The sequence below is a fragment of the Rhinopithecus roxellana genome, chromosome 12 (genome assembly GCF_007565055.1).
Source record: "Rhinopithecus roxellana isolate Shanxi Qingling chromosome 12, ASM756505v1, whole genome shotgun sequence".
NCBI lineage: Eukaryota > Metazoa > Chordata > Mammalia > Primates > Cercopithecidae > Rhinopithecus > Rhinopithecus roxellana.
The window spans coordinates 36,589,381-36,615,860 of record NC_044560.1 but is presented as its reverse complement, the minus strand read 5'-3'; the positions used below and the strand labels follow the sequence as shown (position 1 = coordinate 36,615,860).

Sequence of the window (26,480 nt, the reverse complement as noted above, 5' to 3'; positions counted from 1 at the left end):
TTGGGTGCAGTGGCTTACACCTGTAATCCTAGCACTTTGGGAGGCTGAGGTGGGGAATCATGAGTTCAGGAGTTCGAGGCCAGCCTGACCAACATGGTCAAACCCCATCTCTACTAAAAATACAACAACAACAAAAAAATTAGCCAGGCAAGGTGGCACGGACCCGTAATCCCAGCTACTCAGGAGGCTGAGGCAGGAGAATCACTTGAACCCGGGAGGCAGAGGTTGCAGTGAGCTGAGATCATGCCACTGCATTCCAGCTTGGGCAACAGAGTGAGATGCTGTCTCAAAACAAACAAACAAACAAACAAACAAACAAAAAACTATTACTTAACCTCAGTATAGTAAAACCATAGGCAGGATGCAGGAGTTATGTTCAAAACATGAAATAATAGAATGACATTTACCCATCAGAACCAAAGTGATAGAAACAACAGTATAACTCTACAAGAACATACTTGTGTTCTTTTACTGATTGAGACAAAATCCCCGTGTTGCCCAGGCTAGAGCGCAGTGACACCATAACTCATAACTCAGTGATCCTCCCACCTCAGCCTCCTAAGTAGCTGGGACTACAGGTGTGTGCCATCGCGCTTTTTTTTTTTTTTTTAATGTAGAGACAGGCTCTCACTATGTTGCCCATGCTGGTTTTGAACTCCTGCGCTCAAGTGATCCTCCTGCCTTGGCCTCCCAAAGTGCTGAGATTAGGCGTGAACCACTGCACCCTGCCAGAGCATAACTGCATAATATGGAAGAAATGCCCTTTATGGCAGAATAAACAAAATGGCACACTGAAAAGAAACAGTGAATATCTCTTTCCAAAATATTAGGGGATTCTCAAACTCGTAGAAAGTTTTCACCAGGTGAAGTATAAATTTAACCAGTTTTGGACAATCTTTTCACTAACTTTCTATACTCAGAGCTGTTTTACATAAGAGATTAGTGTAACCTGGGGCCTTCTTTGATGGCCAATTAAATTAATTTGGAGATACTGCTATTAATCATCATGGATGAAATCAGAGAGCAGGAAGGTGACCTGTTAGTGTGTTCCCTAGTTCAGCAGTAAGAGCATCACCTACAACTTGTTAGAAAGGCAAAGTGTCAGATCTTACCCCAGACCTACTGAAATCAGAAACTTTGGGGGAGTGAAGCAATAATCTATGGTTCAAGAAGATCTACAGGTGATTTTCATAAAAACTACACTAAAAAATTTACTATTCGGGCTATCACAGTAGACCATCATTACGAGTGATTAAGAGGGTAGGTGCTCATATGGTGCATTTCAGAAATAAAGAGCCTTATTCACCTCAGATTTTGTACAATAGAAAACAAAATGTAAGTAACTTTGTTCAATCAGCAAGTAAGAAGTAGAGCCAGGGGAACTCAGATCCAACTTAAATAGGAGTTCAAATTCATACTCACCATTCTTCGTGTTAAAATAGCAAAATCAAAGATATTAGAATGATGTATATGTTCAACACTAAATCGTACCTTCAAATTTATATACAGTTTTAAAGACACTGACCCTAAGGAGATTTTGCTGGCTTTAAAAAAATGGAGACATACAATTATCAGTTAAGACTGTAAAACAATGTATAATGTAGTTCTCTCTCTCTCCTTTTTTTTTTTTTTTTTTTTTTTTTTTTTGAGACGAATGGAGTCTCACTCTGTCACCCAAACTGGAGTTGAGTGGTGCGATCTCAGCTCACTGTAACCTCCACATCCCGGGTTCAAGTGATTATCCCTTCTCAGCCTCCCAAACTGCTGGGATTACAAGCGTGAGCCACAGTGCCCAGCCTATGCAATGCAGTTTTAAAAGGAATGCTTTACCAAGAAGTAGTATTAACAGAGCCGTGCTTCTCAAACTTTGATGAATCCCCCAGTAAATCTTCAAAACTGCAATTGTTGAATCATTAGGCAGAGGTGGGGCACAGATTCTGCTTTTCTAACAAGCTCTTAGAGGATGCTGATCATCCAATGGACTATCCAATGTTTTGCCAAGACCCATACTTGTATAAAAAGCTTGAGATGGCCACCTCTGGAGACACAATAGAACCACTAGCTACCACTTATAACAACCCGAGTTTGAGTTAGCACCTCTCTCTGAGCTCCATCTGTAAAATGAGGATAAGAATAGTGCCATCTTACAAGGGGTGGCAGACTAAATGAGTTAATACGTTCAATATGCTTAGAACAATGGCTGACACATGATAAGCACATAATAATTTTTAGCTAATAATGGTTTTTAAAACATTACCTATTAATACAAAGCTTATCAGTCATTTCCAAGCATGATCATAACTGTGATTGATTAATTCATATAAAATAACACCAATATTGTATTTGAAGCAACACATCCTGTAGAAAAAAAGATTTAATTTTTAAATTAGTAAAATAATAATATTTATTCTTTTATGAAATATTGTTTGATTTCTGGGTCAAATAATGTATCTTGGTACTTACATTTGTCCTCATCAATGATAACACCAATAACTTCTATATAAACCTTTTATTTTTCCTGAGAGTCTTCTTTCTTTGCTTTAATTCCATCTCATTAATTACAGCCTATGTCTACTTGGGGCACTTTAAATAATTTCTTGCCTTGCAGACAAAAGATTAAATTATGGACTATTAAATATATGTAACTAATTAATCAGTGATTAATTTTAAATTTTGTTGAGATAAGAAATATTGAGTCACACCTCACTTCAGGGATTTGTGGTATGGAGATTCATATAATTTCTTAAATATAAAAATGATTATATTTTATGAGTCTTTTAATCATGTAAGTGGTCAGAATGGAAATAAAGATTGGAAGTTAGGGATTTGCCAGATGACTAACAGCTTGCTGTTAGCTTTTAGTCTTTGTCAAAAAGATTAGATAAAAATGTGAGCTTATTTCTGATTTTTCCAAATAACTAATTCACATTGTCTTAGTAAGATGCTAGTTGTGTATTTATTTCTTAAATATACTTAAGAGCAGAAGTTCCTATAGATTTAAACATTTCTCCCGGGATATTGACACTTACATTCCTTTAGGTATATTATAATCATTATATTAATGGAATGACTTCAGGCAAAAAGTTCACCAAAGAGTATTTCTATACCTAGGTGATGAGAGCCAGAGAGGATCAAAACAGAAAAATATCTAAAATTTTCCAACTTCAGTTTATAAAACAATTCTTTTTTTCTTAAAAAAAAAAATAAGAGCTCCCACTGTAGAAATAAAGACTAAAGTAGTGAAGATTTCTTTTGTAAGTAATATGCATGGGAATTTACACAGTTAATTTACATTTACATTTACAAGAATTACCTCTAACCTACATATTGACAGAAAAAGCTCTTTAATTTTATGAGTCCAAGAAACCTATCTAAGTGCCTAATTTTTTTCTCCATTGCCTTTAATTAAAATAACTCCAGGATCATCTACCTGATAATTTGGATAATTTTTTTTAACAGGAAGCAAGTTTGCTCACTGAACACATTTGCTAAGCTTCCCTAATGACAACTCTAGATTCATGAAAATTAAAATGAACACAGTCTCAGCAGGCATTAGGCCTACTCACATGAAGTTGGGACACCTGCCTGCTTGTTTTCTCTCTGGGTAAACTAGAGAGCTGTGGGGTTTTGGGTAAGTCATGTGCCCTCTAGACCTAGTTTTCATATCTGAAAAATAAGGGACTAGGCCAATCTCCAAAGTGCTGTTAAGCAAATATTCCATAAAATACCATAATATCTCTGAAAACATTTCAGGGATTCTTTTGGGGGGTATTTAATAGCTTGCAGCATACATGCAGTTGCAATCACCAGCTATGAAGCTTTCTGTGAAAACATATATCATCACCTGCATCTGATAAATTAATATATTTCAAATTTATTAGATAATTCCACTTCCCCCAAGTTGCAAAAGATGGGTTCAGTCAGAGTTTTCCAACCCTCTAGACATTCAGACTCATTTTACTAAGGACTAGGGATGAACATGAAGCTACTGCCTGTCCAGTAAGGAAACATGGCACTCTTCAGTGTTTGAAATGATATGCACTCAGACATGTTATGACATACTTGGTCATGCACATTATATATCTATGATGATAGTGAATGATGATACTATAGACTTCTTATTTATCAGATTCTGTCTTTCTTTTTCTTCCTCCACCCCTCTTTTTCTCTCCCTCAGTTTCCCTCCCTCCCTCAGTTTCCCTCCCTTCCTCCCCTTCTCTTTTCCTTCCCTTCTTCCCTCCTTCCCTCCCTCCCTAACTCCATCCCTAACTCCCTCCCTCCCTTCCTTCTCCCTTAATGAGACTATGAGCTTGATGTCTTCAAGTACATCACAGCCCCATAGGAGAGCCAGGAATTAATACATACTTAGTCATAATAGACAAGGCATGATCATACTATAGTTGCATTCAAGTGCCATGGGAGTGCAGAGCAGGGAGAATGGATTTTGCTTGGATGGAAGGTGGGGAGGACTCCAGAAGCTTTACAGAGGGAGTTTAATTATCTTATTCTTAAAGAATAACGAGACCTAAGGTCTGTTTGGGTTGCCACAAAATACCCTGGGGACTTAAACAACAGAAACTTAATATCTCATAGCTCTGGAAGCAGAGAAGTCCAATATCAAGATGCCAGTAAGGCATCTTATTATTTCTGAAGTCTCTTCTCTTGGCTTATAAGAAGCTGACATCTCACTGTGTCCTCACATAATGTGTGTTTGTGTGTGTGTGTGTGTGTGTGTGTGTGTGTGTGTGTGTGTGTGTGTCTTATTATAAGGACACTAATCCCATTGGATCAAGGCCCTACTTTTTTGACCTCATTTAACATTGCTTCTTTATAATCTTATCTCCAAATACAATCACACCAAGGGTTAGGGAATCAACATATGAATTTTGGGAAGACACACACATTCAGCCCATAAAACTGATTAAAAGGTAGACATCGAATCAGTGTGAGTAGTGGTGGGGTGGGTGGGTTCTGTTTTTTGCATAATAAAATTAAGTTCCATACAACTAAGGTGCAGGTGGTATGTCTGGAAGTGTCAGATAAAAGACAGGAAAGGTATAGAGTAGCCTGAACCGTCCTTCTTAGGAGGCTGGAGGGCATCCTGCACCTGCTAGAATCCTTGGCAAAGACTAACAGCAACTTTCAGTCTAGTCAATGTTCTCTCTCTACCAAATAAGAAAAAATGCTTCTGAGTTAATGTGTTCCACCTCCTGTAAACAACACACTAGGAGGTGGAGATGCATTTGGGGAAAATTCCTAGCTGAACCAGAAATATATCTATTTATAGACTTTTTTTCTGGAAGGAAATATGCCTTTAAAAAGCATGTTGCCCTGTGATTTTCACCTATCTAGCAAAATTTTACTTAATACAAATGACATAATCCACTAGTCAAAGGTAATCATGCTGCTTCTCATTTTCAATCCATAATGAATATATTAGAGATGAGCTGCTCTTCATTGTTGTACTACAGTGTACCATTTCCTTAACTTCTATTTCTTTTTCTTTTTCTTTTTTTGGAGGCAGGGTATCACACTTTTGCCCAGGCTGGAGTGCAGTAGTATGATTTTGGCTCACTACAGCCTCGACCTCCCCAGGCTTGGGTGATCCTACCACCTCAGCCTCCCAAGTGTCTGGGACTACAGATGTGCACCGCCAGTCCCAGCTAAGTTTTTGTATTTTTTGTAGAGAATGGGTTTAACCATTGTGCCCAGGCTGGTCTCAAACTTTGGGGCTCAAACAATCTGCCTGTCTTGGCCTCCCAAAGTGTTAGGATTAGAAGCGTGAGCCACCGTACCTGGCCTCCTTGACTTCTTCAGGAGGAGTCCTTACTGATTACTGATGAATCTAATTTTACTTTGAATATTTTACAAGCCTTGTACCTACTACAAAAGTTCCTTAAAAATAGAGACTCAAGGCTGGGCACGGTGGCTTACACCTATAATCTCAGCACTTTGGGAGACCAAGGTGGGCAGATCAACAGGTCAGGAGACCGACGTCATCCTGGTCAACAGGGTGAAACCCCGTCTCTTCTAAAAATACAAAAATTAGCTGAGCATGGTGGCACATGCCTGTAGTCTCAGCTAGTTGGGAGGCTGAGGCAGAAGAATTGCTTGAACCCAGGAGGCGGAGGTTGCAGTGAGCAAAGATTGCACCACTATACTCCAGTCTAGCACCAGAGCTAGACTCTATCTCAGACAAACAAAGAAAGAGACATGCTCAAATGTTAGAACAGCAAAATAAGTTCTAGTTGTGAGACTAACAATTTCACATACAAATATTCTCTTAAAAACTTATGTAATTCACTTCTGAGTTCTCATAGATATGGGGAAGAAATTATTTGCAAGTCATTAATGCTCACCAATAGTTTCAAATGTGGAAAAGCAAGAGTATTCTGTGGTCATTATGTTCCTGTAATGTCAGGTATTTATTTTTCTAAATGCAACCTGTGTGTGTGTGTGTGTGTGTGTGTGTGTGTGTGTGTGTGTGTTTGCCTAGAAAGATGTTCATAAAACAGTGAGTCTCATTTAGGCCATTACTTATAAGCCAGCATTTTACTAACACTTCAGCTTGTTTAGATGGGATTTATAAATATCAGTAAATATTCTCAACTTAATGTTCTGACTTCTTAATAAACTTTTTGCAATAGAAAAGGTTAGTTAATTAGTATGCTGTTGTTCAGCCAGCAAACATTTTAGCACTTCTGGGAAGATGAACGTCTAGCTTCAAAACAGATAGGAAATCACAGATGTGATTAATTAATTTTTAAAAAGAATTGAACAGCATAATACATTTTGTAGAATATGTTGCTTAATGGTCAATAATAATAAGACATCCAGAAGTAAGTATTTTGACTTATTTCATCCCTTTTCTTTACAATTTCATAATTAGTGGTGTCTCTTCTTACTGAAGGAAAAGATCAGACATGGTCTTACACAATTTCTAATAGTATGTGTTGGGCGCTCTAATGCTTTCCTGATGCTCACATGTAGGGAAAACCGACTTAAAAAACAAGCTCACAAATGAATTCCTAATTGCACAATTAGAAAAGGGTTGTAAAGAAAATTATCAGAGAACTATGTCATAAAAGAAAATGAAAGAGAACACATTTATATTTGGTGGGGGAGTTATGAAGAAATCTAAGATCTCAAAGAACAAAAAGTAGGAGCCGGAGAAAGAGTGGGACAGCGTATGGCTTGCAGAGGAAATAACTTGTTCAAAGGCCCTGAACTAGGTCAGTAATGAAATCCCTGTTCTCTGTGTTCTTGAAAACTGTTGCAAAACATGTTTTTCTGTAACCAAGTTCAAGAACAGTGCCTGGTCTTTCAACGTCAAAAACAACTGCAGATGGAAATTCCACAACTGATCACTAACAGATTGTCCACCCGGAACCCTCCAATTCAGACAGACTGGTGATTTGGGGTATAATGATCATCCCAGTTAAGTCCCTTCTATTTATTCCTTACCACTGCCCTATGTTTTGCCTTTATCTTCATTAACTCTCCAACCTCTGCTTGGAGCACACTTTTGTTTTTCAAAGAAACCCACTGTCTACCCAATCTTCAGATTGTTTTTAGAAAATAAAGTTCTCCTTTTGCCTCTGTAGATCTCATTGGTCTTTTGTTAGCACTAATTACAGTGAGTAGACCAAAAGTAATATGCACAAATTGATCCAACAAGCAAAATGTCGGATGTATACACCTTAGACATTCCAGTTCATAAATAGCAAGTGTATCAAAACTCCCAAAAGGTTACATAAGAATGTAATATAACTTCAACTGGTGATTTTCCTTTTTAATATAGCAAATTCCACTATTCTCCCACCCACTACAGTACACAAAAGAAATTATTCTACAAGGGAAGATGCGTGAAAGCTAAAACTTACAACTTAAAAATAATGAAATCTTATTGCCTAAACATGAAGATGAAATATGATGATATGCCTAATTTTTTAACCCTGGCTTCTTATATTATCTATATAAATCTCCATTAAAATTAACATGTTAGGATACACACATACATTAATGGTGACTTTTTGATTAAAATACCGCATTTCAAATAGTTTAGTAATAGCTCATATGTTTATTTTGCACTCAAATATGAATATTACTTTGAAAATCTAAAAGGATAGCTATTACCTGCTGCCTATTATGAGAGTACAGTCATATTTTCCTTATTTTATCAATCATTTCTGATTTGATAATTATTTTGGACAAATTTATATTACCTTCAAGAGTGTAACTCTTTACGAATCAAGTAGACTATGTAGAAACACTTCTAATTGATTAGTGTGATATATTTTACATGCCAAGTTTCCCATACTGGTTACATTTTTGAAAGTTGAAACCTCTCCTTCCCCATGTCATTCATATATATTATATATATATATTATATATATATATATATATATATATGAACTTAAAAAGAAACTATTAGATATTTTATGTAATTATCTATTATTTCAAATATTTCCTATGTAAGTAATTGATAAACTAAAATTTTGGAATTCACTAACTTCAAAGCTACTGTCATTTTGATTGCAAGCCTTAACCCAAGCCAATCTCAGGTTAGGAATACCTACGAGGGTGAATTATGATGAAATTGGAATGGCTCTTCTTTCTCTACCAGCTAGCCAAGAAAGTATTTTCCTTTCTCTTTTCCTTTCCACTTAATCTCTGCCTCCCTCACTCCCACATTCAATTTTCCAAATAATGGATTAGATATTTCCTTTTTTTTTAAAGCTTTGATCTAAAGGGTATTATTCTTAAAGTATGATGAAGTATCTTGTTAAGACTTTACAAGGCCTCAAACCCAGTTTGTAGTACTTTTCTTCTCTCTGTGGAACACATTTTTTTACACTTCAAATACAAATCTTTAGGTGATCAATTTTCCAATTAAAGTTGAAAATACACCAAATAACTAGAAATGGTGTTTGATGTTTCAAGGTGAACTTGAACTTCATTTCATTTTAAATGTTTTTTAAAAGGCAAATGCTTCATTTATTCAATTCTTTGGTTTATGGAGCCCTTAGAATTCACATAAACTATAATCTGAGCAGAGAAGATAGTAAAGTAAGTCATTATTTATTATTTTATAACATAAGAATTTCAATAAAGAATAAGAAGTTAAATTAATAGAATAATTCAGTGAAATTTGGTGTGACTCTTCTGAAGTTAACTGTCAAGTGTTATCTTTGTTTCATTTTAACATTAAAGGAAGGCAAAACAAATGTAATCTAATATAAAATTTCTTATTAAAATATACTTTTGTATATACATCAGAAAATCATAGTCACTAAATAACTATTAATTACACCTTCATATATTTTTACAGTTTGACATTTCAAAAAATAACTCATTCATGTAAAAGAAAAATCCAGATTTTCTTGCAGTTGTATATTTATTTTATTTTATTTTATTTTATTTTATTTTATTTTATTTTATTTACTTCTGAGACGGAGTCTCGCTCTGTCGCCCAGGCTGGAGCACAGTGGCACTATCTCGGCTCACTGCAAGCTCTGCCTCCCGGGTTCACGCCATTCTCTGGCCTCAGCCTCCCGAGTAGCCGGGACAACAGGAGCCTGCCAACACGCCTGGCTAATTTTTTTCATTTTATTATTTTTTATTTTTTTAGTAGAGATGGGGTTTCACCATGTTAGCCAGGATGATCTTGATCTCCTGACGTTGTGATCCGCTGCCCCGGCCTCCAAAAGTGCTGGGATTACAGGCATGAGCCAGTGCGCCCGGCCGTAGTTGTATCTTTTAAAAGTCCCTATAACTAGGTAAATACTCTGCACTTTCAATTTTAAATTTTCAGGCAAAATAAAATTTTACAAAGTCTTACACAGTTTGTTTAGTTTTAATTTTTATTTTCTCTTAAAGTCTTACTGACTTTAAGAAGTGGTATTTTATAATGATTAAAAGTAAGACTCCAGAAGTTGGGTTTGAAACCCACTGCCACCACCATCTACTAGCTAATCAATATTTTAAGTTGTCTAATCTCACTGTGTCTCAGTAAGGCATGGACTGTAACAATACCTATCTTCTAAGGTTGTTGTGAAAATTAGTTGAGTAATACATGAAAAGTAGCTACGAAATATCTGATACACATGTAAAGTATTAACTATTATTGTCAAATTATCCAGATTATTTGATAATGTAAATTGCCTAGGAAAGACTGACAGACTTTCCCAGTTCTGCCTCACTATTTTCCTCTATGGCACAGGACTCTGATTTGAACTTCATAATATTATCCAGGGTCAACTTTGTCCCCCAAAATTTCCTTTCTTGAAAAAGAGATCTAAAATGGACTAATAGAAAATAATATAATCTGGGCCTTAAGCTCAAAAACGTTAACCACTAAGCAAAATTTTAGACTGTTTTCTTCTGCCCCCATGCTTTCCCATTTCGTGCTTTACAAAAGATTCATATAGTGGGAAGAATATTAAATGCTGTGGTTCAGAGAAAAGCAGGAAAATCATACAATTTCTCTAAGAACTGGCAATGACTTGGCTGAGAGTTTCTTGAAATTAGACAAGCTGCTTTACATATAATATTGGCCTCATGTGTTGTCTCATTCTTAGGGGAAGAATGTTGTACTTACACATTACAGAGATCTCTGGGATCATTAAAATGTTTGAAAATGATCAAAGAAATCAAGAAAGTTTAAGTAATTTGGCTGATACTCCCTTATCTCTTTCTCTGTGCCCTTTGCATTGGAAATGAAATCTGTTCTCTTTGTTTACACTGAAGCAAATCTGGCTCCTGGCTTAAAAACTCTGATCATAATTCTTCTCTTAATATTTGTCTGTGTTGTAGGGTCAACAGTGACCTCCAGAGGTTTAAACACAGCTGCATAGCCACTGTCCTGTGAAATGATGGAATAATTGACCTTTTAACAGGAAAAAGAACAAGAAGCAGTGAGGGGAGAGCGAACATCCTTAGAAAATCTATGACCATGTCAAATCAAACAACTGTATATAGACCTGGACTGATCATGTCTCCAGATCATAATGGTTTATTTTCCACTTTAGGCTGAGGAATGACCAGGAAAAAAAAAAAAAAAAAAAAAAAAAAAAAGGATTGAGAACGAAAACAACATAATTCCCTTTGCCTGTAGGAAGCAATACTGGAAACTGTCATATTCTCCCAGCATTGCGTTAAGTAATACAGGGTGCAGGCCTATTTTTCTGTCCTTCTGCTAAATACGAAGACCATACTTTAAAAATTATAGATGCCAGCTCTAGGAAATGCTTGTTTCTTGGAGATAAAACACAATGCTTATCAAGAATCATTTCAAGATCCTGTCACTCTGTTCACCCATATAAAACTATTATGTCATGACTCTGCCCTGTCCCAACCAATTACCTACTTTGCAAGACCTACCTTAAAATCACCCACTGCAGACAGTAAAATCTCTAGATATTCTTTCTCATTTTCCTATTTTGAGTATCTACAAAGAATGTGTGAACTTAATTTTCTTCCTTACTAAACTAAATCTTAGCTTTACTTGATCAGCAAATTATTCTAGTAGCCTTGGGAAGTCTATAGTTAGTAACATCTAATAACAGGTAAACTGTGAGTAAAGATAACTGGTTTCTGGACTATAAAACTTTCTCAAAAATTTACATCTGTGTTAAACTTCAGCTTTTCTGGATGAAGTGGCATTTCCCTCAAAAACATACAAAACTAAATAAAACATAAAACTAAAATAAATGTTTGAGTATGATTAAGCTTATTAATAGATTTTATGCTAAAATTAGCAGCAATGTAAAATTTGGAATTTTAAATATTATAATTATATTCAACTCTTGACTTTTAATAATTCATTTAAATTGTTATTAATTTTAATATCAAATTTTATTATTAACATTTATTCTGAATAAGCTAATTCATAATTATTAGAGAGTATCTCTAATTTTATTTCAAAAGTTATGTTTTAAAGTTTCATAAGAAAATTTCCAAGAATATAGGATTATTTTGAATAATAAATTTTCATAGCATTTTAGAAATTCCTTGTTAATTATCACTCAGATTTTAAAATTCCTTGGTTATGTCTAAGAGTGAAGATGATTTTATTTCAAAGAATACAATTGCTTTTCCTATCTTAGCTTACATTCATTGTATATTTCAGTGTATTTTATTTCTTAAATATAAGTGAGATGCTTAAAACAATATGTATTCTTCATTACTTAGCAATTATAATAGTTTTGAGCTTCTGATTTTTCTTCTTAAACGGAAAATGCAAAAATACACATGGTATTCTAGCCTTTGGCCTGCTTATTTTCTAACTTGATAATATAAAAACATTTTTAAATGAATAAAACAGTTTTATACTCATAAATTTTATTCTTTAGTAGTACAGAGTAAATGACTTATCACTTGCTCTGGTCCTGGTAAGTAAACTTGGTGAAAACTTTTCTCCTCACAGGTCTAATATTTATTTTGCACAGTAATTTTCCATTTCATATATATTATAACTTTGATTTTTCTCACCAATTTAATTCTTTCTGATGCAGTTAAATAATAAAAGAGATTTTATTTTAAACATGTTCTATGTAAATTTATTATTTTCATCTGCAAATGGTACATAAAGTACTTTTAGTTGATATAACCTTAAAAAATAAAAATTTGAATTATATATACTCTATATACACACACACACACACACATATACATATACATATACATATATAGAATCCAATCTTAAGTGGCAAACATTCTTATATTTAACCATTGCATGACAACTGAAATATAAATAAAACAGAAATAGTGATTTTGGTATTGCCAACAGAGAAGACTGAAATTTAAATAACATAATGTCAAAAATAGTTTGATTCTTTTAAGGACTAAAGTAACTTTTTAAAATGCACTTATAAATTCTGTCTGATTGTTTTTCTGTTTCTGAAGAATAAAAAGACAGACATGGAATTGTAGCTATCACCTAAGGATCCAAGACTATAACTAAAAAACAAATCAATACTTAATTTTAAAACATCCACAAGGAAAATTTTAGAAATATAACATAAACTAGCCCCTGCTGAGAAAACCACATACATGCTTGTCCTTGTTTTTGCTTAAAATTGATTTTATCTGATTTCAGTGCTTCCTCCTTTTTTCACTATTGCAAACACCCAAGACTATCAACTCATGTATCTCAACTAATAAAAATGAATGAGCACAAGACTTTGTTAACAATGTATTTACTCAGTGTATTACAAAGTTCAAAGTTTTGATGCTACTCTAGAACATAGATGTTTTAGTACATAGTTCATCTGGACTAACAGTGACCACATGAATGTAACTGCAATTCATTCAGTCGTTCCAGTTTTATGGAAGTAATGTGGCATAGTTTTCATAACATGCTCATAAAACAGTTCTAAATTATTTGTTTATTATTTAGCAATTATTTGGTGAGTGTCTCATATGATAGGGAATCTCGTCTTCTGAGGGCCAAACAAGCGACGAGTCAAATCTTATCAATTGTGTGTATACTGTATACCTGTATTAGTTTGCTTGGGCTTCCATAACAAAATCCACAGATTGGGTGGCTTAACAACAGAAATGTATTTTCTCACAGTTCTGGAGGCTGGAAGTACATGATCAAGATGCTGGCAAATTAGGTCTCTGGTGAGGGCTCTATTCCTGGCTTGCAGATGGCTGCCTTCCCTCTGTGTCCTCACATGGCCTTTTCTTCGTGTGCAAGTGAGCTCCAGTGTCTCTTACTCTTTTGTAAGGACAATAATCCCATCAGACCAGAGCCTCACGCACATGACCTCATCTAACCCTACTTATCTTTCAAAAGTCCCATCTCCATTGACCATTACACTGGGAGTTAGGGCTTGGACATAGGAATTTTCACAGAGGACATATTGTAGTCCACAACCATGTGAAACACAGCATATAAATTTGACTGTGTCTTTTTCTTTGTCTCTTATAAAACGTCTTTATGAGCAAGCATTCAGTAGAAGTCATCTGTGTAGTTTTCTAACAAAATCAATAACAAAATAAAAACCTAAGATTCATCACAGTTAAACTAGTTAAGAAATAAACATATATACTGAATAATTACTCAGCAGGAAAAGAACTATTGAACTGCAAAAATTATCTCAACACAGACCATAATATACTCAACATGAAGAATGCAAAGGAAAGGTTTTAAAATATTGTTTAATGGTAAATGTGGAATGTAAAAACTGTATCAAGTGAAGTTTGGCAAATTAAAATAAAACCAAATTACTAGGTATGTATTCCTATTTCAGGGTACAATTTTGCACCAAATAAAATAATCTCACACAGTTTGAATTCATCAAGATTTCAGGACAGTTGTTAGGAGACATCTTTTTTTTTTTTTTTCCCCCAGAAACTAAGAAGACTGTAGATTTTTTCTTAATGGCCGAAGGAGTAAGAGATAGGGTTAATTCAGAATGAACAATCACATAACTAACACTTTTGTCTCAGATTGTGTCAGAAACAGCAAATGCTGGCTTCAAACAGCAAAGAACTGGCACCGCTTCCTCTAGGGCCATATGTAAACGACCAGGTTCAAGGACCTCCTAATACAGAGGTCCATTCAAATGAATGCTAGAAGTCAAATTAGAAATTGCTACCAGTTTTATAGCGGGTTTTCATTCTCTTTTTATATTAGTTGGCTTAATGAGGTATAACAACATTATATTGCTGCTTTAAATACATGTTGGATCTTTACATACATTTTAATATCTGTCTATCCATCTGCCCATCTATTTTCTCATGATCTCTTATCTAATCCTAAGGCTCCCACCTAAATTGCTATGCTGATTCTGCAACTCTAATAAGCAGTATTTGATCACTAGAAGAGATGTGCTACTCTAAAGAAAACTAAAGACACATTTAAGTTTCTCAACAACTCTCAATCAAACCTGCCTTGAGAAGAACCCTATAGGAGATTTAGGAAAGAAGCATACTTATAAAATGTTTTATTTGTATGACGAAAAAATTTGGTTAAGTTACATGATAAATTAAATAATATAGCTGGTATTGTATCCACTCCCCCCATAATTCAATTATACTCTAAAAAAATCAGAAGTCCAATGATCAGAAAGCTCCATGGTCTTTACGAGTGTGACCTTCAACATTAAAACGCTACATTAAAAAATGTGCCAATTTAGCATAAATACTGTAGTTTTGCTATTTTACAAGAAACTTAGCAAAAGGCAATAACATATGCTATAACTCTGACCATGTGCCTATAAAATGGGAGAAAATAGCATTTAAATTCAATGAACTACTCATACTGGGAAGATACTAAAAACAGCCTAGGTCAGTAATCATGCTGGCTTTGTAACTTTTTGCTAATGATGGTGTAACTGAAAAGCTTTTAAAGTAAGGTTTTTGCTATCTGCATACTTATGAAAGCAAACTAAAGTGTCACATCTTATTAAGGTAGAAACAGATAAAATATTATGTGCATATACACATATATATTTTTACATTCATATTTAGTATCATGATACATTTATATTTACTTCTAAAGTTATTTTTACTTAATTATTTCTCATTTTATTGCTGAAAGAATAATAGAGAAAATCAAATGAATCCAAATCTCTCTCAATAAATGCTAGAAATATTTAACAGGCAAGCAACTTCAGCAGTAAAGTAGTATATGAAATGATTTTCAAAAGAAAGTTTTGCTATGTTAGCTGAATGGCAATTGCTTTTGATCAAAGCAAAGTCAATATATATAAGGGGGATAAAGATACATATCATAAGCAACCACTCTTATGCAAATTACCATTATTTTTGTTCTATTGTGCGATTCTTATCATTTGTCACTCTGTTTTTATTTGTATTTATCTTTTGTCTTCCCTTTAAAAGTACTTTTCTATAAGTATACAACATCATACCATGTGCTTTGTATTTGCCACAAGGTGAAATAAAGTTGTTTAATTAGCTCTATTGATCATGGACATTTGGCCATTACAGTCTTAAGACTCCACAGGCTTGTTCCTTATTTGGTACTATGCTCCACTGAGGCTATTTGAGTAAAGGCTGTTACTGAAGAACATTTTAAAATGAAATATAAATCCTTCTTTTGTTTGTTGGGGCCAATCCTCTTTTTAGAATATAGTATGTTGACAGAACATAATTAATGATTTAATAAAAGGCAATTCGGGATGTGATGAAGATTCAACTTTACATTCTGTCTCCCACCAATTCCTTCCAACTTTATTTAGTGAGGAAAATCTTCCCCTGCTACTGGATAAAATATACAGTATGCTTCTTGACTTCTCTGCTCATTCATAGAAAATAGGGAATCATTGTGTCACCCTCTCAATTCACTAAGAAAGATTGATCATGTCTACAATATTAACTAAAGATCTGGATTAAATTTTGTGTTAAGCCACGTTTTCCCTGGATTCAGACCTGTTTCAAGCTGGAATGTTTACAGTAAGACATGAGAGGAAAGAGTGGTTAGTTTCTATTTCTCAGGTTTATATTTTCTCTTTCTCCCATTTTTCCTGCCACCCTTCAACAAGCAGAGTCTGATCCATCTCTGGTACGGAAGTGGGATGCTGACAGGAGTGACAAAGTAGTAGGAAAACTCTTAGGGAAGTATTTTAAAGATCATTCACTGTCTCTGGATCTAGTAGATTATTATAAGTCAACAAGGAATGATGCTATACAGATAAAATTTTTAGAAGATCAGAAAGATTATAAAGTAACACATTTGATTTTAATTTATAAAATACATATGTTTTGGTATAGAACCAATGACTTTGAGGCTTCTGACAGTGCTCCAAGAATTGAAATTTGGTTCCTTCCTTCCTTCAAATAAACCACATTCATTATGTGCTTTTGGATTTGGTTTCTTCCATGGAGAACATAAAGTTTTGAGTGCAGGATGCTTATAGATTTTGTTTTTCATCCTCTTGGTATGCTGAAAGCCCCTCCCAAAGATGTCTATGTCCTAATCCCCAGAACTTTCCAATTGTTACCTTACATGGCAAAAGTAACTCTGTAGATGTGATTAAGTTAAGGGTTGTGATACTGGGAGATAATCTTGGATTATGTGGTTGGGCCCAATGTAATCATAAAAGTCTTTATAAAATAAAAGCAGTAAGGTCAGAGTCATTCATAGAAGGAGATGTGACCATGGAAGGCAGAGGCCGAAATGATGTGATTGCTGGATTTTATGATGGAAGAGAGCTGCAAGCCAAAAAATATGGAAAGCCTTCAGCAGTTGGAAAAGGCAAGTAGAAAATTCTATTCTTGAGCTTCCTGAAGGAATATGGTCCTTTGACACCTTAATTTTAGCCCTTTGAGCCTGATTTTGAACCTCTGATCTCCATAACTTTAAGATAATGACTTATTTTTTTATTTTAAAAGAAAAAGTAATTGTAGTAATATGTACTACATATTACTACAGGAGTGATAAAGAAGTAGGAAATATGTAGTAATATGCTACACAACAGCAGGAATCAATATATCTTTCTGCCCAATCTTTTCAACAATTATCACATCTACAACTAATTTGATAGACTCTTGTAGGAGCCTTGAATTTGTTTTTTTAAATTGCCCAATTTAGTTTTATAAAACAAAAATACTTTTTTCTCTTTTGCCTTTGTATCTCATTGCTTAGCACAATATTAAACTTTCTAATTATAAAAAACAATTAAATTGTCATTTGTAAACAAACACAACTACTCTCTGTGAGAATGTAACTTTAAAAGTACAAAGAAAAATGGCTGGACTTATCAGAGTATATAGTCTGTTCACCAGGTACTTTTTTTGTTCTACGATATAACCTAGTATGTTTTTTTAAAACAAATGGAGTCAGATCCCCATTCACAGCAGAAATGGCATAAAGGAAGGTTTGATGTAAGACTCTTTATTGTAAATTCAAAATAACGAGACAAAACTGTATATCTCTGTCTATCTGTCTGATCTGTTTTGTTTTCATCACAATAGTTAAAGACAATAAATTCAATCTTTCCTGCCTCCAAACTATTCTCTATACTACAGCCAGAATCATCTTTCTAAAACATATATCTGATTTTACATCATTCCCATCCTTAAACCCTTCAACTAATCCACTTTGAGAATAAAAACTGGATTGTTTGATGCAGACATACATGAATTTTTAAGAGGTGTTTCTTCCTTCACACTTCAGTAGAAGTAAAAGGCAATAGTCTGATTCTAGGAAGTGAGTAATGAGAAAATCTTGTCAAAATGCATAGATTATTTTATTAAAAATGTCAGTGTTTCAGTGTGATGGCTGAAGCCTGCAATTCCTGCACTTTGGTGGGAGGCCGAGGCAGGAGGATTGCTTGGGCCCAGGAGTTTGAGAAAAGTCTGGGAAACAAAGCGATACCTCATTTCTCCACAATCAATCAATCAATCAATCAATCGATTTTGAAATGAAGAAAAAAAATTGACAGAAAAATAAAAACAATGTTAGGCATCAACAATGTTTACTGAAGTCTTCCTTAGGATGTGGAAAACCTGAAGATAGTTCTAAGCATGGAGAGAGAGAGATTCAACCACACAAGTAATAATGGCAGATGATCATCAAAGGCATTCATAGGGAAAAGAAGGAGGAAAGATGGAGTCCAATGTTTCATAGTCAAGAAAGGGAAATACTAAGCAAGTTTATATGAAAGGTCTTTAACTAACTTAGTAAAGAAAGTTGCCTTTCATAACAGAAGAAAGGGCAGTGTTAAGTTTACTGAGAGCAGAAGATTTTTGGAAACATTTAATGGAAAACAAAATACAACATTCATAAGAGATGCCAGATGGCAGTGAAAACCTAGTTATAACTAAGATAAATATGACTTTGCCCTAGAATAAGTAAGATCTAAACTTAATTTTCTGAGGAGGAGAAACAATTAGATAACTTTTCTAAAGTTATTGCATTCAGTTGAAGAAAGCATAAAGAAATGTGAAACTAAGTACAAGAAAACAATAATGGCAAAGTTAAAGAACATTTAAGAACAGTAACACTAACGCAGAGTCAAAAAGACTCATTACTTGTAAGCTATATCAAAAACGTTGCAAGACAAAAGGATTGGGAGCTTGGTCTCAGTGGTATATTTGAAGTCTCACAGTTAATTTTTCCTACTTTTCCTGTTACACTAGAGCACAGTGAAAAGCTGAGATATGTTTGAACCCTCAAATTCAACTGGAAAAAGCAGTGACCCAAGAACATGCAAAATGAAAATTTCACTGTCTACTTCCCCAAAGTTCTTTGTTCATAGGCATGCCTCATTACATAGGAAAAACTTCAGTAGATATTGCTAACTCTCTTAGCTTAAGTTATGCATACTAAATTTCAGATATCAATTTTCAATCCCAACTATGAAATAAAAAGGCTAGGAGAAAAAAGATGAACTTAAATTATAAGGGTTTAATTTCAAGGATGATTGGATTATGCCTCAAAAGTGACAGATTATAAATTTCTTCCCATTGCCTTGAATGAAAAACTAATACAGAAATTTGACTAAGGAAGATGACAATACATTTAGAAGAAGTCCATCAAACGTTTCAACAAAGAATAATTGGCTGACCCAGAGCAATGGTAGATTAGAGATTAACTTACTAATTCCAAAGTTTGGATAAATCTTTTAGACAAAATTGTGAATGAAATTCCATTAAAATTTTCAGTGTTCCCTCTATATCAAAGACAAAATGTGTCATTTAAATATAGATATAGATACAGATTCAGATATATGACAGTTTCCTGTTTCATGTTATGAATTCAAGTAAAAGACATTTAGCTACTTAATACAAATACAAGAAAATTTAGAATTGTAAAAGGTTCAGGCTTGATTTATATAACTTCTTTGAGAAACCAATTTTTCAGATAAGAACATTTCCCTTCTTACTAGGTCTGTATACAATGATTTAAATGAAATATCTTTAGGGTGAGAAATAATCATACATAATCTTAAAAGTAGGTTACAATGAATCAACTGATTGAAAGATTACATTGAAATGATAACAAAGGAGAGAAATGAACTTATATTGAGAATATTATCAATTTTATCATGTAAAATTATCACACTGAAGGTTTCTGAAACCATACTTAAAAATAGAATTTTTATTACACAAACTTCATGGTAAGTCCTACTTATACCATGCAGCCTATCTAACTACTGAAGTATAAGGTCTTACTTTGGAAAAAACATTGCATTGAACAACATGAAAAAAAATTAGCCTGGGAAAAGTATGATAGATGTATAAAATTTTTTTCAGAAACTTTTTACATTAAATTTTAAAATATGCTAAACACTTTTACCTACTTAAACCCAAGTTTGATATGTTTCTTTTGGCTGGATTTCTAGTCTCATTTCAAAGAAAACCTAATTTTAGAATTTTTTTTAGGCAAAAAGATGTCATATCTATTGTGCTTTGGATTAAAAACTGTTTTGTTATCCATAAAAGCTCTAAAATGAATCTTTCTTCTCAAAAACTAATTTGTTTATTTAAATAAATTATTTTATCAACAGAATCTTATAAACATTTTATATATTAGAAAAATGACCATGTAGAATGACACAGACTTAAGTGGATATATGTATCTATGTACACCATATGTACATCCACCATATGTGTGTGTATATATATCTATATCTGCATATATACATCCACTATATGTATATATGCACATATATGTAAATGTATATATGTACAAATAAACACATATACATGGACATATACATATAACCACTTAATAAGTCTGTGCCATTCTACATGGTTGCTTTTCTTCATAGCTAAAAAAATACATTTGGCTAAGCCTTTATTCTATTCTATGTATTTCCTGAAATCTGTAGTTATGTTTGCCAAAGTCTATGTCTAATAATTTTTTTAAGTGCAGCCAGGTTTTCTAGACAGTATAATCTTCAGTAAAAGTAAAAGCTTTCAGGACAAAAAATGTGAAATTTGCAGCTGAACATTTTCTAGAATATCTTAATGGGTAAGTAAAGTAACTGAATGGGTCATTACAAATAATATTTTTGAAAGTCACCCTGCATGACTTTATGAGTACCTGTGCCCTCAGGTACTCAAAGATCCATAAGATGGGATATTTTATGACAAAAAGATCCAGATTTTCTGATTTTTACCACCAAATATGGTGCTCATTATTTAGGTGATTATTTCAATGTCATTAACTCTTAATATTCTCTCCTAAGTTCATTAGAGTCATCTTCCATGAGACATTTCCTCTAGTTGTAATTTTTCACATTTTGTCTCGGGGTCATTAGAGTACTTTCAGAATAATACCATTACACTGGCAAATATGACATACATGCAATATGATTAATTGGTTTGGAGGTAGATAAAAAACAAACCATTTATAATTCATAACTAATCCTAGACTCTGAGAATATATCAAAATGACTCAACGTAATTCATTTCTATTTATATTAATAAAATAAATATATCATTCCAATGATATATGACATGTTTAGCAGAAGAAATAGATGATAATTTAGAGAAGTTGCTTTACAGAATTCATGAATATATAAAGAATTATTAGTAAAGGAAAGCATAATTTATGGGAGATTACAATAGACCTTAGGAATCAGATATCTTGACCTCCTTAGGAATTTGGAGAGGTATTCAAAGCCCCAGAACTGGATGCAAACAGAACAATGAACCGAGTCTCCTAATTCTGCACACATTGCTCTTTTCTATAACACCTTGAAGCCCTCTAAGCTAGGTATTAATTTTAATCCAAGTTTGTCACAGGTAAACAATTTCTAACTTTTTTTAAACTTTAGACTTTTACTTCCTCCTCCTACTTAAAACACAACATTACTTAATAGATTCTAATATTAAAGTCTTCTCCTGGCTGCAGTGAGTAAATAACTTCCCAGGTAAGCAAGCGACATTATCACACAAGGTTATCAAGTGTAGAAAACAGGTGTAATTCTATTACCTTAATCTCATTTCCACATAAACACATTTTCAACTAAACAAAGTATAAAATTATTTAAAGACCTAGTTATTTTACAAATTTCTCAATATGACAGCAGCAAGCCTAGAATAACAAGCTTATAGAAAAGTAGAGGTGATATTAAACTTTAAAACTGTGTTAAATATTAAAATACAGCTCCAAGAAGATAAAGCAAAATTATTTGCTGTTGCTTCTCTCCATTTTATCTGAGAGTTCTTCTTTTTGTTCCAAAGAAAATTTAGGCTAATGGTTCAGAGGAAGAGAAAGAAGAGTCATAAATAAAAACTACTTCATCTAATTCTAAAGGTGTGATAAGTACAACAGACTCATACCTTAAGCTTTTTCTTTCAACACCTACAGAGATGAGTATTGTTAAAAATTTTTCCTAAAACACGTTTACAGGGACTTATTAACTTTCAACTGATTCTATGGTATCTTTTTGAGACAAATGTTATAATAATTGTTTCTCCTGCAGATCCTTTTCATATTCCAAAAGTATAAACATATATTATTATTTTTTCATCTTTCTATTTGCTTCAGAAATTTCATTTGTTCTTAGTATGAAGGCAGACACTTGAGATTTTCTTTAATTCCTTCTCAAGATCAAGACCACTGGGAGAAAATTAAAACTCACAAACTTCAGTGATCAGCTCCTAACTGGCTTTACATAATCCACCAAACATTTGCACTGACAAAGAACAATGCATTTATTGTTATGTTTTAAAAATGAACAAAAAATAGAACAATGGTAAAAATTGGGGCTGGTTTATATATGTAAAAGGCTGCATATATCATTGGAGATTCTTCAAATAAAATTATTAAACCTTACTTAATTTGTTTCCCCCATCAAGCATATAGATACCAGAAAGAAAGCCGGATGTTCTTACTTAGGAATCCACAGTGTAGAATTTTCAGTATTTATCCTGATAGAAAAGCAAAAATTTAAAAATGAAAACTTTTAGAACTTGTCCCGGATGGGGAAACATGAAGGATAACGCAACTGTAAAACATTAGATTAGTTTTCAGTCCAATGTGGAGACAAAAAAGGAAGTATTATACACACATAATTTCCACCAGCAATGTAAAGAATCATGTGTATAGAAATTATATACAACACACACATACCTTGTTTCCTGTGATGGGCAAGATTGTAGCTACATGACTGACTGTGACTCTTGGGAATAATTCTTTTAATTTTAGATGTATAGTCACTAAAGTGAATGCACTTGACAACTTGATAGCTTTAAGTAAAAACAAAGTATTAAACTGATGGAAAAGTAAGAAAGAATCTTTCTTAGGTTTGCCTGTTTATTTTATGGTAGCCATGGTAATTAACTGCTGTCTATGGAAGAAAATGATTTTCCAGCATTAGCAACTTTTCAATGCTGAATTATTATTTTTTAAAACTTCAATTTATTCATAAATTAAAAATATTATAAACCTGAAACAATTTTCTTCTCTAAAAGAGCTATATAATTAACCCTTAATTACTTCAAAGTAACTAATTCCACTGATTTTGAAATTTAGAAGGGTGTTGTCTAACCTCTGAATGAACATACTAAGAAATAAGACACACTTGAAAAATGTAAAGAACCCACACTCCTCGTTTTCACAACTTTTTACCAAATTTTCACTTTTCCTGGTCATTTTTACATTGTAAAGATAAGATTTGTGATTTTCCACACATAAATTCCCACAATTTATTATTTACAAATAGAAACTTACATTCATAATCAAGGTACAGTCAGTCACAAAATACAGGTGTTATCTTTGGGAACATGAATACAAATTGAAAAAAAAGAACTTATAAAATAGTTATTACATCCTACTACACACATTACTTGGTTTTCTGGCTTTAGTTTTGTCTTATGGAGTAGGAAAAAAAGGTAATTACACTAAATTGTTTATATATATATATATGGATTTCTCAGGTTCTCATGGATACCAAACATGTGTTCCATGATTTGGGGTTGGCTATTCAACCTTTCTAAGCTTTAGTCTTCTCCTCTTTACAACGGAGGTAACACTAGTGCCCATGCCACTGAAATGTTGTGAGGATTAAGTCAGATAACCAATAAAAAGCAGCTAGAGATAAAGAGTATTAGATATTACAATTTTAATATTTATTTTAGCATCTCATTCTAGGTTTAGAAAAATTAACCATTTGGCTTCATTTCGTTTTTCTCTTCTCAAAGCACAACAGAAAAGTATCTGAATATCATGAAAAAAGATTCATTAATACAATTATGCTAACATGCATAAAGTGCTGCTTATTAAATCAATTCATTTTAAATTTTAGTAAGTATTAGGCACAGTGTGAGACAGTATGACATTTAAAGATGATAAGATACAACATGGGTTCACAAAGATATCAGAGTTTAATGGTGACTAAGATAAAAAACACATGACAGATTATTAATAATGAATATTAATTGTTTTCCTTTTGCAGTATAAAATTTTGAAATTCTCATAGTTTGCAGTCATGGAAACGTTTTGTTCCATAAAAACCCTTTCTTGATATGAGTAAGAGATTTACTGACTTTGCAACTAAGCTTCTGGGTGTCATGAAAAGAGGAAATGGAGAAAATGGAAAAGATGATTGTCCAACTTCCTTAAATATTCGTGGCAGGAATTTGCATGTGCATACATCCTTGTCCTCCTACGTAAGAGATAATTAACAAGAAGGTAACAGATGCTTCCTGAGTACCTTACCATGTGCTAAGTTGTTTCCACTTAGGTGATGATCATTAATTTCTTACAGTAATTGTGTGAAGAGAGATTATTTCACAGACAAAAAAAATGGTATTCAGAGTTGTTAATATGAAGAAGACCACAGAGTGACTAAGTAGCTGAGTGCAATTTTAAATTCACTTATGTTTTATTCCATGTTCCATGGTCTATTCATAACATAAAGAAACTTATTTAATTTCTCCATTTTCATTCTCCAACATAAGCATTAGCAAAATAGACCTAATTTTCCTCACTTTTAAAAAATCTAGAATATTGATGGCTCAGAGTTGTACACTTACTTTTTTTTTAATTTAAATCTACCCCTTTGGCTTATTTTTCTCCTACATAATTATCTGAAAATGTAAAGTAGTAATAATCAGAGTTCTTCATTTACACTATTCTTCATTATAACATTTCATTTTTTCCAAAATTCATTTTTCCATAATATATCGTTTTCACGTTTTATTTGATAATATCCTGCTTTTTCTTCTTCCCATCATGTTTTCTGATCTCAAATTATTCTGAAACAATATATTATTTGTATGACTTGACTATTATTATGATACATTTATAATTGTTAGGTTTCTTCTTCCTTGTATTGAAGCAGATAGTCAAATCTATGTTGACTGATTCAAAGAACCATGGGTCTTGGTCACAAGACCTAAGGAAAATACTTTTTGCAAACTAAAAAGATAATTTCCCTAGACTGGAGGAAGGGGGAAATAAAAAATGAAGAAAGAGTGATCTGAAGGTTACCAGTAGGCTTCAACGATGTTCCTATCAAAAATCATCATCCCTTCTCCACTCCACCTCCCTCATTACTGCCATTAGCCATACCATAGATTGTTCTTCTCTGGGCTCTCCCCTGACATGGGTTTTGGGGGAGGAATCTGGTGTTTTGCAAAATCTTTTCCCTGACTTTTATTAAGCGTTGCTTTTTATTTTTCCTTCCCCTCAAATTTCTCTTTTTAACACCACCTCCATGTTCACCTGTCAGCTATTTGTTTACTAGTTCTTTCTGGCAAGAAGTCTCTGATTTCCTTAACTTGGTGTTTTGGATTTAAATTCATTTATTCTCCAGCAACCTGGGAAATCAGTATTGCATATTCAAGGTAGGTACAGAGTTAAGAGTTCAACCTGACACATAGAAGCACAGTGAGAACTAGATCCAAGGGTTTTTCATGATGGCCAGTATTATGAATTTATGAATGAACTAGCAAACTATGTGGACCAAAGACCTAAGTCTTGGTGCTACATGAGACGCTAAAACTGTGAATCAACTTTGGAGTTTGGGAAAGCCAGAAGCAAAACTGGCTTTATTGACAACCAAGGTGAATGGAGACTCAAAATCAGAAAATCAAATACAGTGGAGAAAGTAAAGAAAGTATATTCATTGCACACCTGAGTTTGTATTATAGCTGTTATCCTTGGAGAATGGGGGTTGGAAGTGAGTAAGTTTTTATACAAAAAATATACATGTGTTTAGAAAAAAAAATAGGTTTAGAAATATAAACATGCTTAGAAATATAGATGTTTAGAAATATGTGTTTGTGTGTATGTGTGTATGTGTTTAGAAAGGAAGAATATCAGAAGCGCTGTCAGGAAGAGGAAAATAGAAAGTAAATAGAAAAGCAGAAAAGAGCACAAGGAAAGGGTGGTGAAGGATGGGTAAGGCTGAGGAATTGTACCTACTTTATTACAGTATTTCAAATTACTCTTTCTAAGCAGATTCAAACTGTGATCTTTCTCTCCTTAATCCTGGATTTTCTGTAGAGTTTGTTCTCACAGGTGGCTTTCATTTTCCACAAATATTGTC

General features: G+C 33.4%; 1 protein-coding gene across 1 annotated transcript in view; it reads right to left on the bottom strand.

Annotated features, from left to right (window-relative positions):
- NEGR1 (neuronal growth regulator 1) overlaps window positions 1–26,480 on the bottom strand; it is an 886,803-nt gene that overhangs the window by 686,320 nt on the left and 174,003 nt on the right. The window lies entirely within an intron of this gene.